The following is an 18,283-nucleotide window of genomic DNA, read 5'->3' on the forward strand; positions in this document are numbered from 1 at the left end:
ACAATACATTAAACCATATATAACCATATTAAACTACATAATTATCCCACTGCGCAACGCGCGGGCATTCGCCTAGTGTGTGTATATATATATATATATATATATATATATATATATATATATATATATATATATATATATATATATATATAGCAAAGTGTTTTCGGTTCTAGACGGCCTTGCGCTTTGGTGTTTACGGTTCTACAATATTTAGTTTTCGCCCCAAGTGGGCTTTCAATGTGTTTTTGGATCAAGGAAACCAAAAACACCAATTTGGAACCAATTCCTAACTGTAAACACCTTCTTGAATCAATTCTAAAACTGTAAACCCTCTTTGAATTGATTACATTGGGCGAAAACTCCTTTGTTCTAGAATCCTATGGCCAAAAACACATATATATGGGGTTTATTTATGGTTTAAACCCTTAGTCTTTCAACTTATGTTAATTTATTCTACCCTAAATTAGCTTAGATTTCAATTCATACTCCTTTGTTAGCTCTTTAGACAAGCCCTAAGGCTATAGATGATACAATGCTACAAGGATTGCAATGTGGTTTCACCTGTACTAGGTTAGGGGTTAGGCTTTGCTAGGTCTAAAATTTCATGTTGTGAGACTCCATCCTTGTAGATTTGGGCACTGTATTTATTGTTAATATACCCAAGATGAAAATGCGATAAACATGCCTTGTCTAAACCATTTGAAGATTCAATACTAAAGACGTAATTGCCAAGTTCATTCACACACACAATAATTTCATATATGCCATTACAAGGATAAGCGTTGAAAAAAAAAAAACCATTTTTATAAAAGAAATTGAACCATCATTATTTTCAAACACATAATCATAACCTTGTATTACATAAAGCTTGAAATGAAATTATGTTTCTTTTCATTTTTGACGACAACAACAACTGTCTAAATCAACCCTAATACTATTATCAAACATAGGCTCAAAATCTCCAATCGTGGTGTAACATACACGTTTTGAAATCGTGTTTTATAATGAATGATATTACGAAATATTATGTAAATTTGAATGTTGAGTCCTAACAGATGGTTTTTACTAGAAATAATGTAAAACTATGCTTAGAATCATTTAGAAAGTATTGGAAGTCTTATGTGCCATATAGTGACATTTAGTGAAAATATAAAATTTGAAATAAGTAAAATTTTATTATTTAGAGTTGTAGATAATTTCATTAGAAGCATTTAGGCGAAAACCTCATCGAAATCGGAGTTATAACGAAGAAGTTATGACCAATCGAAGATCCGCGACAAAAACCGGCACGACACCGAATGACATAAAAAGTGAGTTTTTGATAAACTACTTTTTAGCCTTAGTAATCTAAATTAAAATTCGTAGTATTTGTTAAACTGAGAAGTTCGATAAAAAGAACGCCAAAATCTGAATTCGTATGAGGAAGTTATGATTTTTCTAAATTTCAGCTTAGCAGTAGACAACTAAAAACTCGAATTTTAGATCGAGTGATTTTTAGCCGACACAACCTAAACGGAAATTGAAGATCTCGTTAATAGTAGTAGAACGGTAAAAAGTCTGACGAAAACGGACGTTGGATGAAGAAGTTATGAATTTTTAACGGATTTTCCTGTCCCGGTCTGTTAAACATAATAATATTAAAAATAAATTCAAAATTAGCCGACGAAGTCTAAACGAAAGTTGTAGAATATATTCTCGCCTACACGTGCATATAAAGAATGTCAAAAACAAAGCCCGTATGCCAAAGTTATGGATTTTAGAAGTTTGGGGCACATTTTACGAGAAATTTCGCATGAATAGTACCGACCACGTCACCTCGCACGAAGCAGCTACGTCACCGAGACGTGCCGCGTTAGAGGTGCGACGCATGTCGCGTCCGAGCTTCGCTGCTGCGTCACCTGCCCTTCACATGCCCCCCTCGCATGCGAGCCATGTCACCCCTCTGATCCGAACCTCGCACCTGCTACGTGGAGTTTTCTCAGCCCTCGGATCTGAACCCTTTCACCCTATAAATAGGGAGGCTTGAACCAGCCTAGGTATTTTTAATAAATTGCCATTTTTGGCCCCTTTTTCCATATTTTTAGTATATCCACTTTCCCCGAAGCCCCGGTAACATTTATAACACCGGAAACACGCCCCAAAGTTCCTGAGAAGCCCGAAAATTTTAATTTTTCGGTTTTGAAGCCCTACCTTCGCAGAGCCCGATTTTCAATAAAGCTCCCGGTTTTCAACATAGAAAGTCATATTTAAAGCCGAAGTGCTGCTCAAATTACTATTTGTCCAGTTAATTCAAGGTGAGTTCAATATATAGGAACAATTGTATGTTATGTGTTACATGTGCTATGTGCTTTTCAGTGTTATTATTCCAGGTTATTTTCCTGTGTTATTTTAATCGTTATTTTTATAGCAAAAGTAATACCTTTGACCATGTGATCAGTGAAAGGACTTAGATTCACATTGGTACTGGTATGTAGCGTCTGGCCATGTTAAGCATGTCTCCGTAAGAGAATGACTTCTATTCTATGGAATTGGCAAATGGTTAGACAGGGCTATAAGCCTGAAATCTACCAAGATGTTAATAAAAAATCTTATGTCTTATGTGCCATTTGGGCCGAAGCTTTATTGATGTATATCAAGTATGAAAATTGTTATGTCTCATTGATTGTATATCTTTGAATCAAGTCATTGATTGATATGGAAAACTTAACACATGATTCACATATGCCTTTGTTGTTCCTTGTTTCTCTTTGCTTCTGCCATATTGAAGTATATATGGCATAACGTTATATTGTATCTATTATTGAACTCACTAAGCGTCATCGCTTACCCTATCAATGTTTAACAATTGTAGGAGATAAGATAACGGTATGATCGTATACTGTTGGAAGATTTAGAATAGTTTGTAATAGTACTTTTGTACTTCAGTTTATGTTTGTATAAATTACAATATCCTAGGTAGTTATGTAATATATAACACTTTGTAATAGTCGGTTTGTATCCAGTAGTTTGTAACCTCTTTATCAATGTACAATATTGTTTCTATGAATATGCAAGTAGCATGTTTTGGAGTAACTATATTGTCAAGTATGAAAGTTTGGGAGTTTCAAAAATATGAAAGTTAGGGTCTTTCACGTGGTAACAACCGATGCACGCCTATTCCCCAAGATTAGGTTCAACTTGCTATGCTGGACCTCTTGACTTTCACTTGGTCCCTCCATATCAGAACAAATATGGAAATCACATCCTATATCAAAGATTCAAGAGGTTAGAACATAAATGTAATTTATTTTAATATAATACATACTTGATGTAGAGCCAAGCACCTTGCCCTTTGCTTCTCTCACTTCTTGTATGTATTTGGCACAACTTCTCTTCTAATGTCTCTTTTGGCCACAATGAAAGCACATGACTTCTTTCGGATTATCGATAGATGGAGCAACAAAGTTGACATTTCCCTTTGATCCACCACTAGACTCTATAATGTGGGCTTTCCCTTTCTAATTTGGTTGGGAATAATCCTTCTTTTCTTCCCCTTTCCTTATTTAATAGCCATGACAAGGGAACTTGCATAGCTGTTTGAATGAGATTTTTTCATTCCAGCTTTAGCAGTTTGCAACATATTATGAAGCTCAAGCAATGTGGTTTCAGTATTGTTCAGATGATAAGTTAATATAAACTGGTCATAACTACTCTTCAATGATTTGAACACTATGTCAATGGCATGTTCCTTGCCAAAATTCACATTTATCTTGTCCAATATTTCTACATGTCTCTGCATCTTTTGCTCATAAGCATACACAAATTCCCTTTCTTTCAACATGCACTCCATTAGGGATTTGACAACTTGATAATGCTCTTTCCTCGCTTTTATGGCACATTTGAGCAATAGCCAAATTCATTCTGTATGATCCATAGTCCTTATAGTACTTTTAAAGATCAAGTGTCATGGTTGCAATCATAATGCAAGCGACCTTTATGTCATCGACAACGTGTTTTTTGTTTTCACCAAGTTCCTCAAGAGTAGCATTTTCTTCTTTAATTTCAGGAATAGGATTCTCGACAACATACTCTTCGTTCTCGTAGCAAAGTGTCATTTTCCAATTCTACATCCAATATGTATAATTTTGACAAGTAAGCTTTTCTTTTGACAAAATTGACAATAGAGTGAAGTTGTGAGTGGGTGGAGGAGGAGGAGCTGGATCACCATTTCTAGACATCTAAAATAAGATATAATATTGTAGTTAGTTGATTCAATCCTTAATATTTTAACCCAAGTTAATATCTAAGGCTAGGATCTATAAATACAATTTGTAATTAACAAGAGGAATGACGTAATCTAATTGCAAATTTATTGTAAGTAGGTAAAAGAGTTTACCAATTTCAATCTATTATGAAATTCCTAGATCTTTCGAGATTCATTAAGCTATTCAATGACATGTTTAATCTTACATTATGCTCTTCAATTTGTGATTGGAATGTCGAGAATCACAAACAAGATGTAAATAACCATGCAAACCCACATGACACTCTCGAGGTCGTTTATGATATAACATTGATGTGTCGATTAACCATACATGCTCCATCAACAATCACAAATTTCTATTTTTTACCGCCATTTCATCCTTGTAGTCCCAAATTAGTGTGACGGTTAACCAGATACACTCCACTAATGCCATACAAAGAGACGATGTGTGTTTTCATGGATTACCATACAATTTCACATTCTTCCTAAAGTAACTAGATTGGTATTTTATAGAAGATTCAAGCACTTTCACTTTTTACTTTTATTATGATTATTGTCTTATCAAACCTCTTCTGCTAACGACCCTCCACTACACAAAGAAGCGGTCGGTAAAAAGGACACTCATTCAACGTCCATTTTATAGGTTGTTTCCTTATACCTTTCTTCTAGTCTGGCTTCGTGAATGATGCTTACTCTTGATTCGACTGACTTTATTTTATAGATATGATATTATGACTCTTATATATATATATATATATATATATATATATATATATATATATATATATATATATATATATATATATATATATGTGTGTGTGTGTGTGTGTGTGTGTGTGGTGTATTTTAAAACCATAGAAAAATACAACGTTAAAATTTAATTATCTTAATTAACATTTAATTAATTAATATTGTAAACCATTTAGATTATTATTTATATTTTAGTTGAAAAATTAATTAATTTGTATTAAATCTTTTAAAGAATGATTCCATTATCTAAATTATCCTATAATTAGATAATTACCTTTTATAACTTCCTCAATTTTTGAATTTGGATTTATGATTATCTAGTCTTAATATTTAGAATTTATGATTTTAAAATAACAGTTAAAACTAATAATTATCCTATAATTCGAAAAAGAAAAGTAAATCTCAAAATTAAAATTTTTGGAGATCACTATGACATGGTAGAGGACTGACAACGTCGTGGTCTTAAAATATTTTGATTTTCAAGTTTAGTGTTCTAGTTTCATAACATGCACTAACAGTTGAAAATCCTAGGCTCTGATACCACTGATGAGTTTTCTAGATTAGAAGATAAAGATTTGCACAACGGATTTTTCACATAAACTCTTATAGGAACATGCAACCTAGAACTTCTATGACATATTCACTATTATAGAAAACTACTTTATCAAAAAATTATTGACCTACTAAAATCGAAAACACAAGGATAAGAGTCATACCTTTAGTAACAAACAATTGATACTAGTAACTCTCTTGAAAATCTCCCTAGAAATATTAACTCTAATAATGCAGTAGCCTCTAATGTGTCAATCCCAAAACCCTAGGAAACCTTAGGATCGATATTTAAGAGAGATGGCGGAAGGAAAAATTTGATTTCTCTTGTAGATGGGTTAGGGATTGGTTTTTCTAAGGGTTGTAACCCTTTATATAGTTGTCAAATAACCCTGAAATCCTAGATTGGAATATTAAAATAACATTATTTTACTTATAGCTCGGGGAGTCATCAGGGCAATAACTAGGGATTTCTTTCAGTGATATTCAACATTCGAGGTGAGTTCCCCCACTAGGTTTAGTGGGTCTAAGGCACCAATTCCAACCCTAATTGAATATGCTAGGATGCTAGGAGTCTGTATGACACTTGCATATGTTATGTGCTGCTACATATATCAGGTAGGGCTCGATGCCGGGTGAGACCCGATGACTGGAACATATGCTAGTGTTTATGATAATTATATGTGTTAGCATGATTATGTGATGTATATTGTATGTGTGTGGCAGGCGAGGCCCAGTGACAGGCAATGCCTGAGAATAACAGATCTGTAAATTGAGAGGGGCTCGATGTCGTGCGGGGGCCTAGTCTGTGATTTATTATGTATGGCATGAGGTAGTTTGGGGAACACCACATGGATTCCACACTTGATATTTCACTCTGATTTTATGATATTTGATACACTTTTTTTATTTGGGATGTATGGATGATGTTGGAATACAGTTTTACTTAAGTTAAAAATGAAATTTTTGTATCATATTTTTAGGACGTTTCAAAAGCATTGTAATTCGAGTAAACATAAAACTTTGTGTGTAAAATATTAACCAATCATATAAATTATAATATTATCATTGTTTTTATAATGTCATAGACTTAATTGGATATTATAATTTAAAAAGGCCAATGTTTGTTTCTAAAGAACATAATCTTTTTGTTTATTGTTTAGTAGAATTTCAAAAAAAAAAAAAAAGTTTAGGTTATTTTTGGTCACTTAACTTTTGGTTTTGTGTTCATTTGGTCACTTAACTGTTTTTAAGTTTTAAAAAGTCATCTAACTTTTGGTTTTGTGCTCATTCAGTCACCTTACTTTTGTTTTGGTCACTTGACTTTTGGATTTGTGCTCATTTAGTCACCTAACTTTTAAAATTGTGATAATTTAGTCAATAAACTTTTAAAATAAAGCTATAAAACCAAACACAAATATAAAAGTTAAGTGTCTAAATGAACACATTTTTAAAAGTTAAGTGACTAAATGAGTATAAATCCAAAAGTTTAGTGACCAAACCAAAAGTTAGGTGACTAAATGAGCACACAACCAAAAGTTTCGTGACATTTTAAAAGTTAAAATGAGTTAAGTGACCAAATAAGCACAACGCTAAAAGTTAAGTGACTAAAAATGACTTAAAAAAATAAAAAAAAAATAAAAAAAAAAACTTTTTTGTTTATTTGACAAAAATATCATCTTCAAAAAAAAATCGGGAACACAAATGATTTTTGTATCATATTGTAAAATTAGTTTCTTTAAGCTTTGTTTTATACATGTTTATTTCCAACTATGGCTAAATGCATACAAGAGATAACAAATTACTTTGATTTATTTGTTGTACATTAATTTCATTTTCTTATTAGGGCTTATACCTCGGAAACTCTCTGCGGTCATACTATTATCTTATTAGTTTTTGATTATTACGACATTATATTTTGAAGAAGCATTCACTTATTTGAGTTCAAATATTTGGATGATAGTTTGTAATAGGATGAAATTAAAGTAGGATGCCATTATAAAGAATTTAATAGAGGTACATAATTAAAGTTTTTTTTTTTTTTTAAAGTATTATTTCGACAACTCTCTGTGTTTCTTGGGAAAACAAATATCAACCTTAAAATTTTCATGCCTCATTTTTTCCAAAGTGAGCTATATGAACGAATAATTATATCCTTTCAATTGTTTGTGATTTATAGCATCCTAATTTCATTATTTTCTATCACGACATACTTGCGTACCGAGGTGCCTTCAAAGCTATGTTGTCCCTTTGAATTTCTCAATGTTTTTTCATCTAGACATATAACATTTCACGAGTTAGTTATTGTTTGCTAAACTGTTTAAACTACATGGATTTGTAAGCTTTGTGAGAACTGAGAATATCATTAAAGTCTATTAACTTTGAAAGTTGTTTTACGATGTTTCATATGATACATAGATAATCACCTAGTAACCTTACATATAAAAGCACCATCCAGAATTAGTATATATGTAAAAGAGAAGAAGAATCTCCTAGAAAAATTAAATATTTTATATTAATCATTTTAGTAACAAGTTTTAGGAATATAGCAAAATTGCAGTGCATTTTGGCTATTAAAATTGTACACACATCAAACGCGGAAAAAATGATGATAGGCAACGTTATCCATGTTCAACCAATCACATTTTAACTTCAAGATGAGATTAGAAGAAATTAAAAGAAAGAAGAATAATAGCACATCAAAAGAGGACTAATGGTTGGTTGAGTGGAAGATGATGAAAGATGAAATAGGAAAATTCGTGATGTAGTGTTGCTTAAGTGAGTGTACCAAACTTGCATTCTATAATGGAAGGAAATAGTGGAGCCATATATTAAATTTCCGTTAGTTTTAGAATTATTTATGACTACTTTTGTTAAAGATGAAAATTATTTAATCTTATGGTTTGATACTAAGATTATATAAACACTTAGCAGAATATTTGAAGAGTACCTACGCTTCTCTTTATATGTTATTATATATTAGACAACTATTCCGTACGTAGTTCAAACTTAAAGTTATATAGTTATTAGAAAATACATATTGCTTTAGTACATTTTTATAGTAAGTTCAAAATTTTGTATAAGATATTGCTATTGCATTGTTTTATATGATTATAAATATATTTGTTAAAAAATTGGAGGCCATAATATTGTAATGAATGAATATAGTTTACCAAGTAAAATTCAAACCAAAGATCTTCTAGACCAGCGATATTAAATGTTGTTATCTCTTCTTGAGGTTAAAGGTTTAAGTCTCGTATGATATATAGATGGATTTTGATTGCATGATAATTAAATTATACATAATGTCTATTTAGACTATGTTTGACTTATTAACTGAAAAGTTAGTTGTTAGCTGTTAATAAAAAGCTAGCTGATAGCTGAAAACTTAGCTAAAAAAAATGACGTTTGGTAAAATAGCTGAAAAATGTGAAATGGCATAAAAAGACATTTAAAAGAATGTGTTTTTATAATTAATTAAAGGGTATATTTGAAAATTTTTAAAAAAACTCCAAAAAGGTAAAGCTAGCTTAGAAACTACTTTTTGGCTTGTCAAACTGACAACTTAAAAAAAACTCGAAAAATAAACTAGCTTTTCAGCTAGTTGTGGCGCACCAAACACAACCTTGACATCATTATTCACCGTTCTGGTATTAAATCAATTCAAGAGCTACTCTTTTAACTAAATTTAAATTTTAAATATTTAAAGTGATTTAATAGGACGCTAAATAGTTTTTAATATATATTTTGTATTTCAATCAATTTTGGTTTAAATAATTTAAAATAATATTAACCTCTTAAATAACAAATGATGATATTTAATAAACTCAACATTTTTTTATGCTTTTTAGAACTTTATAACATATTAGGGAAGAATCCCGCGTTGCGTGTGTTGGAGTGGTGGGGGTTGGAGCGTATTTCATAGTATTTTATTATAAAACATGAAATAACAATAAACTTTACAATAGTTTACAAATACTGGCTCTAATTTTTCCCATGAAGTAGCTAAAATCTAATCAAAATAAAAAGAACAAAAAAATATATATAATGTTTGCATATAAACACAACTAATTTTAGCATTGTGAGAAAGACTTTTTTTTGGAATGAGAAGAATAAATCCCTTTCTAATACTGAATTGTACTCTTGGCTTTTCAATTCACACAAACAACCTTCTGCAAACAACAAAAGTACATATTCACTATATAAATAATCAAAGTTACAAAATAATGGAAAGAACGCAGAATAAAAAAGGCAATCCCAAGCACATCCATGAAAAAACCCAGTCAAGAGTTTTGTTAAACAACTGTTACCTTTTTCTCATTCTCCAAGTTCCTATCTCAAGTAAACACAATCTTTTAAACACAATCTTTTCATAATACTCTTTACATAAAACTACAAAAACCCATGTGAAAAACAATTAATTTAAGAAAAATAATGTTAGCTTCTTTTGTTCTTGAACTCAATTATTCTACTAAACCAACTGAATCAAGTGGTGGTGATAGCAACTGGATTCAACTCTTGTGATTAAATATATGATTCTTCATTGGGTCATGGAAACCTAAGAGCTGAAACATGGTTGCAAAAATTAGAAGGGTTTGTGATTAAAGATGAAGAGCTTAATAAGCAAGAATCAGTTGCTAGGATTGGATCTTCTTTGCTTTTAGGATCTTTTTCAATGGCACTTTGTTGTATCCTTTTTTCATAGTTTCCACCATTTTGTGTTTAGTAAAAATATAAAATACAAAATGAATGAATTTTGTGAAAAAGAATGGTGAAGTGAGTACCAATATAGGCTAAATTGTGCATGGCGAGAAGCAACTCTCCTTTTAATGAGTATCCCATAAACGCTGGTGCAAATCCTGCAAGAGCCATTAATACATAAATGTTGACTTTTCCACCAGTGATATCAAATATGATATCATATGAGGTTGAAACCTAAGATGATGAATAGAAAAGGTTTTATAAAAGATATATAGAGTCAAAATAAAGATCAATAATGATTCAAGGTTAAAGATATAGTTTGTTTCTTTTTTGGATTAAATACACCATATGCATGATACTACACCATATGCATGATACTGAATGACCATTTTACCCTTAGATTAGAAAATAAATTCACAATGTTTATCAATCTCAATGTATTAATACTATGCCCAAGCAATAATTACACATTTACCTTGATGCATTCTTTTCCGGTATGCTCGCTATCAATAACAATAGCATCTGTAAATTTTCCGATAGCAACAGTAACTGCAAGACAACACTTTTTCTGTGTGGGCCTACACAACTCAGTCATAAGAACATGAACACTGGGAAAGAACCACCTGAGAGCCTCAAGCCTCAACTGCTTGTGACAGTTTTGTGTCCCTATCATTTTCGTGTCTGACAACTTTTAACTCACGTAATTGATACTCTAATTCAGTTATCTTAGGCTTTAGATTTTCATATTTCTTCTTGGAATTTCCAAGTTTCTTGGTGTCAAATACATGACTAACAATAACTCAACCTCATCACCTAACTAATTTCTAAATTGAAGAATTAAAGCAACATAAATAAAAATAAATAAAACAATATAATTAAATGAATAAATACAAACCAATTTGATTTTTTGAATCTTTTTATGTGCATACCAAAAGCTATTATATTGTCCTTCATCTTTTTTTATGTCCAACCTCAAAAGAAAAGATAGACTATAGGTCCTTTCTATTCTCCAAATCGCATAAAGCCCCACCCGCATAAAAATCTATCATAAATAATTGTTGTTCTTTAGGCAATTCAATACTTTCATAAGTAACTTCTTTTATAACAAAAAAATAAAACTCTACAATATTTTATAGTTTAAACGAATTCATGTTTGGATTAGGAAAATCAACTTGGAAAAGCTTTATTCAAAAAATTTGCATTTTCCCACAGTAGTCTTTCAATTGAAGGATAACAATAAACATCTCATATGTAAATGTAAAATACAATCATAAAAACCGATTAAACAAATATGTCATTACATAAAGATGGTATATTTTATAAATTTTACCTAGAATACATTTTCATTCTTCTTTTGCATGTGTTAAAGCATGGAATCCTCTGAAAGTCCCTGAAAAGTAAAGAAGTGTAGACGGTAGGAACATATTAAAAGTGTGGTGGAAAGAATCAAATTTTATGTTGTAGTTTTTATCGAAGAAATCACAAGAACGCCATTTTTGTTGATTCCATAGTTTACCTGATAGAAGTTTCATGTATCTGAAATAGGATTGAAAGCATTTAAATAACATTAATTTAGCCAAGAAACTATGTGGTTATGTTTATATGATTAAGCATAATTCTGAAACTTAAAAAAACATTTTAAGGAATATTAGAACAAAGTACGGAATAAATTGGGCATGAAGATAAATGATCTCGAATCTAAAAGAAAATGAGAATGCATTAGTATCGAGTTCTATGACCATCTTAGATATTGTGGAATGGTTTCCATAATTGGCTTCTCTAAGGATGCCATAATGTAAATATGTTACTAAAATGAGCATCAAATGCTATATGGTTCGGTCTATGATGAGTCGTGTTTTACTATTATTCACAAATGCTTGGGAATATATACTTGAAATAGTAAAGTTTGTTTTTGAACATTATATATCCAACTAAGTAGGTTTTAAAAACACCACATAAAATGTGAAGTTAAAAAGTTCCCTCACATTTAGATATGGTGTTATGAGGTCTTTCATTAGACGAGAAACCAATGACCAACTAGAATCGATATTTATGAAGTGTTATATTGTCAGGTATTCACTAAAGAATTTTGATATAGGCGATGCTTGTAGCTCGAATGGAGTGTTCCTTGAGGGAAAGAACATACTGATATCAAGAATTCAATGTAGTCATACTGATCTTGAAGAAATTCGAGATATGACCAACCATGAACCTATAGTTGGCACTAGCTCTCAACTTGAGGTTGAAATACTAGTTGACTCAAATGATATTGCCTTACCTCTTTGCAATATATAATAGAGTTAGAGAACCTCCCAAGTTTTATGAGTTTCTTCTAATAGTGGAAGGAGAAATGTTTATTAGTGATAAAGCATTGATCGATTTGGATAAGTCCAATAGCTACTAGGAAGCAATAGTGGGGCCTATGCCTACTATTAGAAGAGTCTAAGGATAGCAAGATCCAGTCCGTGAAGGATAACCAAGTTTGAATAGGTTGATCCTAAACCTAGTCTTATAATAGTGGGTTGCGACTAGATCTTTAATGTGAAGACTAACATGGATAGGAATATACATACATTCAAAGCTAGTATAGTGGAAAAGAGTTTCACTTAGACTTAAGAAATTAATCATGAGCAAACATTCTAACTAGTAGCTGAGAAAGTGTCTATTTGGTTATTTGTTACCATTTCTACCTTCCTTGATACAAGATATGGTAAAGTAGATGGTTAAGCTGTTGAATTAAAGTGTCTAAGCTCACAACTAAATTGGTATATTCTTGTAAATAGAAGCAAAGTCCTTTTTGGTTTTCCCTCATGACCAGAAATAGCTAAAAAACATATTAGGAGAGAGAAGTATAATTTATTAAATTATTAGATGATTAGTAAACTAATTGGATATTATGGATAAATAATTTGTTAATATATTATATAATTAATATATTAATTGAAAATAGATAGTTCATTTTTTGAGTTATTATGTGATTAATAAATTAATATGATATCAATTGTTAAATAATAGATTTGCTAATTTATATGATTAATAAATTTATATGAAGTCAGTTATAAATGGTTAATTATTAATCAGAATTAATCTGAAATTAATTCAGGATTAATTGGAATTAATCAAAGGTGCAAGGGGTGAATTTTAATTGTTCAACAGTTGAACAAAACAGACAATTCTAGAACCATCCAAGCATGAACAGTTTTGGGAGCTCTTCCAGGGTTTCTAAAATCCTTATAGTTGCATACAAGGAAAGTATTTGCATTAGGATTAAATCTATTATTTAATCAATTCAAATCATGATTTGACTGCAAGTTACCTAAACTATAAATAGGATCCCGTGGCTAGCATTTTTCGTTCATGACATTACCTATAATCATACGAACAAAATTTCCCTCATATCTCATATCTCCTCCTCTTTCTAGGGTTTCTGGTTTTGGGTGTGAGTCATTAGAGGTATCATCCTCTTGGTGTTAGCTTTCCAAGACCAACAAACAAAAGAGATTAAAGTGATTTGTTTGCTACAACAAATCAAAGGTATGTAACTTTAATTTGTCCTTTGATTACATTAGGCTACATGTTAGTCTTTTTGTTTATTGTATGTTACATTTAAAGTGTTAAATACATAGATCATTTAGGTTGCATGTGAACTTAAGTATTAAGTGAAATTCCACAAGCCTATAGTTTTGTAACATATAAAACCCATAATAGCTTCAAACCCCAATACCTTCGATAGTGCCAAGCAATTGGCATAACGGTTCATTGACCATGGGGTCCGTACCCCATCATCAACAACAACCCTAGCCATCTCAGAACCCTCCAAAGCTGATGATAACAAGTGGAAATTCTGGGATGACAAGAAGAAGAACGCTGCGTAGAAAGCTGCCAAAAAGTAACAGGTCGCAGCGGTTCATACTGCGATAACACCTGCCGCTGCTGCGTTGGTAAAGCAGTACGCGGGGAGTTTTCCGAAGTGCAACAAATACAACTTCCAGCACACTGGACCCTATCGAGAAATGCAGTGCTCTAACTGCAACAGGAAGGGGCATACTGCCCGTTTCTGCAAATCTCCGGGTATCACCAGTTACGAGTGTTAGAGGAGGATGTTCCGAAGACAGCCTTCCGGACTCGTTATGGACACTATGAGTTTGTAGTGATGCCATTCGGATTGACCAATGCTCCCACAGTATTCATGGACTTAATGAATAGGGTATGTCGTCCTTACTTTGATCAGTTCGCCATCGTCTTCATCGATGGCATAATTATCTACTCTCGAAGTAAGGAGGAGCATAGTGATCATCTGCGACAGATCATAGGAACACTACGATCAGAGAAGCTCTATGTGAAGTTCTCTAAATGCGAGTTTTGGATTCGAAGAGTCGAATTCCTAGGTCACGTTGTTAGTGAAGAGGGAATTCATGTGGACCCTTCCAAAATTAATGCCACTAAGAACTGGTCAGCACCAAAGACGCCTACATAAATTTTTCAATTTCATGGCCTTGCTGGCTACTACCGTAGATTCATACAGAACTTTTTTCGGATTGCGAAACCTCTCACGACATTGACCCAAAAGGGCGTGGCCTTTGACTGGGAATAGAAGCAAGAGAAAGTGTTCCAAACGCTGAAGCGAACCTTATGCACCGCACCGATACTATCCCTCCCAGAAGCGATAGAAGACTTCGTGGTTTATTGCAATGCATCCAAATAGGGCTCGCCTGTGTTCATATGCAACGAGGTAAGGTCATTTCCTATGCCTCGAGACAGCTGAAAACGCACGAGGTAAACTACACCACACACGATCTTGAGCTAGGAGCAGTTGTGTTTGATCTGAAGATCTGGAGACACTATTTGTATGGTACGAAAAACATTATCTTTACAGACCACAAAAGCTTACAACACATATTCGAACAGAAGGAGCTCAACATGAGACAACGACGGTGGGTCGAGCTACTTAGTGATTACGAATGCGACATTCGTTATCATCTCGGCAAGGCCAACGTAGTAGCTGACGCCCTAAGTAGGAAAGAATACTCTGGTCGTAGGGTCAAATTATTGACTATGTCCATCCATTCACACTTGTCCACACAAATTAAGGAGGCTCAGCTAGAAGCTTTAAAACCTGAAAGTGTGGCGAGTGAATCCCTGAGAGGGATGGATAAGAACTTAGAAGTAAAGGGTGGCAGAGCCTTATATCTCATGGACCGGATCTGGACACCGAAACACGGTGGTTTCAGAGACTTAGTCATGACCGAAGCGAATCACACTCGCTATTCCTTCCACCCATGTTCAGATAAGTTGTATCTGGATCTTAAAAAGCTATACTGGTGGCCTAACATAAAATCAGAGATTGCTACCTTCATGAGTAAATGTCTTACTTGCGCCAAGGTCAAGGTCAAATACCAGAAACCCTCAGGTTTAATACAACAACCAGAGATACCAGAATGTAAGTGGGAGTGGATCACTATGGAGTTCATAAGCAAGTTGCCCAAGACAACGGGTGGTCTCGATACCATATGGATGATCGTTGAAAGGTTGACCAAGTCCACACACTTCCTGCCTATCAAAGAGACAGAAAAAATGGAGAAACTAACAAGAAATTACATTAGGGAGAAACTAACAAGAACTTACACAGGTTGACCAAGTCCGTACATTTCTTGCTTCTCATTCACGGCGCGTGACAAGAATACTTGGTATTCTTTGCGAAGGTATTTCCGAGCCATGACGCAAGAGATGATGTGAAGGTTTGTACTGGGCTTATCGCCGTAAATGATGAGGGTTTTGACATTTGGCAGATTTAGGCGAATGACCTTTTTGTAGCATATAATATCAGCACGATGGGGACATAGTCAATCCATGCTGACGCTGAAACCGAAACTTTTTGTTGAGACTGGCATGAGGTTGATTTGAAAAGGATGATTGTTTAGTGAGAAGGTACAGTCTACGTATATGTCGTTAGTGTTTTCCGTCTTTCCATTTGCCATTTTGATGATGAACGTTTCATTTAATGATTTTGGTGTTTGATTGAGTAAATGTTTAAACTAGTGGCTCACAAAACTCCTCTCCGCTCCACTATCAAACAATATGCATGCATAAGATTCATTGAAGAGAAACGTACTCGTAACCACAGTCGGGTCTGCTTTTGCCTCCTTCTGTCCCATCTTCAGTAATCTTCCTACTCCCCCTGCATTCCTTGTTTTCGGGAAATCCCTCTTAATATGCCCTGTTTCTCCGCATCTGTAGAAAGTGCGGTTTGCTCCTGCATTTGCGGTTGGGACAGCTTGTTGAGCGGGTTCTTGGCAGAAACGAATTGTGTGTCTATGACAACCCGAATATCTTGTACACTTATTCAAATCAGTTAAGGTCAGATACGTTTTTGCTATCTTCTAGCATTGTTTAGAGTCAATTAGAGTGTTCTAAGCCTTGTACCTTCAAAGTTAGGGTTTAGAAATAAGTCCCACAAGTTCAATACTTCAAAAATTGGCCAAACACTCCAACTTAAGCAGTGTAAGGCCGTACACATGGAGTTTACGGCCGCACACCCCCTTCTAGCCGTACACTCTCATGTATAAATGAGAGTGTTAGCCTCTTTTCACCTCTTTTCATACTCTTAAGCCGAAAATCAAATTCGCTCTCAAGTATCATCCGATTTTGCTTCTAGATCTTCAAGTTGTAAGTGTTTCTTCCTTTAATTTGATGATTCATTTCACTATCTAGTAAGGATCTATCATTTCATCCATGAAATTACTCATTTTGTTTAGATCTTCAAGTGTTCTCCAAGAACAACAAGAACACCAAGCACACCTACTAAGTTTTTGACCACAAACAGCCCTAAAGGCTTCTGTATCGTAAGTGCCACTCCTTGTTCTTGTTATTTACTAGTTATACTCCTTAAAAACCATCCAAAACATGATCAATAAGGAGTGTACGGCCGTACACACCACATGTGGCCGTACACCCCTTTATTTAGTGCAAAATGGCCTTAAAACTCATGTTCTATGCTAGCACTTGATCAAGAACACTTAGGGGATGCAAGTTACAGATTTGGAATACAGTTTTGACCATTTTTACATGATTAACAAGGGTGTACAGCCGTACACTCCTTGTATGGCCGTACACACCCTTTTTAGGGTCCAAAATGACATTTAACTTTCGATAAGGTTAAGTATTGGTCAAGACACACTGCTTAGATGATTAAGAGGACTTTAAATCACTAAATGGAATGTTTCACCATGAGTGTACGGCTGTACACTCACTTGGGCCATACACTCTGGCTGTACACACCCATGAAACACAATATTTTGGCCTTACACTCCTATGTGTGGCCATACACCCGTTATATGCAACCCTTAGTACTTCTAGCACTTGAATCTAAGTGTTTTCTATGACCTAGGGTGTCTTTCCTTGCATAATTAGTTGTTTAAACACTAATTATATACATATGTGTATCATTATATGATAAATAGGATCTGTGTGTGTGCTCAAGTCTTCACTTGGCACTTAGCATCCTATACCACTCGTTCATCCAAACCGCTCACTACAGGTGAGTTTATACCCCTTAATCTACCTTTTAAATGATTTTAAATGCTTTTATGGGGGGGGGGGAACAAGTTGAAACATTATAGTTATTATATCAACCACATGTGATTAATAACTATCAAACAAATGGATTTACTATACTTTTATCGGTTTTATCAAACAAACTACTTCAAAATGTTTATCAAACTCTTTTACATACTAAACTCTTTATCAAACTTGTTCTTATATGCCAAACCTTCTCTTTTAACTCTTTCAAACTTATATATTGTCAAAATCATGTCAAATGCATCTATAGTTATATAAGTAACATTGGAAGGACTTAGGACTGATAACTCACTTTATTTCTTGTTTCTTGTTTGGTTGTGGAATTAGAGTACCTTGTTGTTTGTCCAAGTGTCGTTTGATCCTCAGTTATATATTATGTATATATGTATAGACATAAAAGCTTTTATCTCAGTTCAACACACTCAGTAATACAAACAACTCTACTAGTAAACTATTATAGGT

The sequence above is a fragment of the Lactuca sativa genome, chromosome 4, assembly GCF_002870075.4.
Source record: "Lactuca sativa cultivar Salinas chromosome 4, Lsat_Salinas_v11, whole genome shotgun sequence".
Classification (NCBI taxonomy): domain Eukaryota; kingdom Viridiplantae; phylum Streptophyta; class Magnoliopsida; order Asterales; family Asteraceae; genus Lactuca; species Lactuca sativa.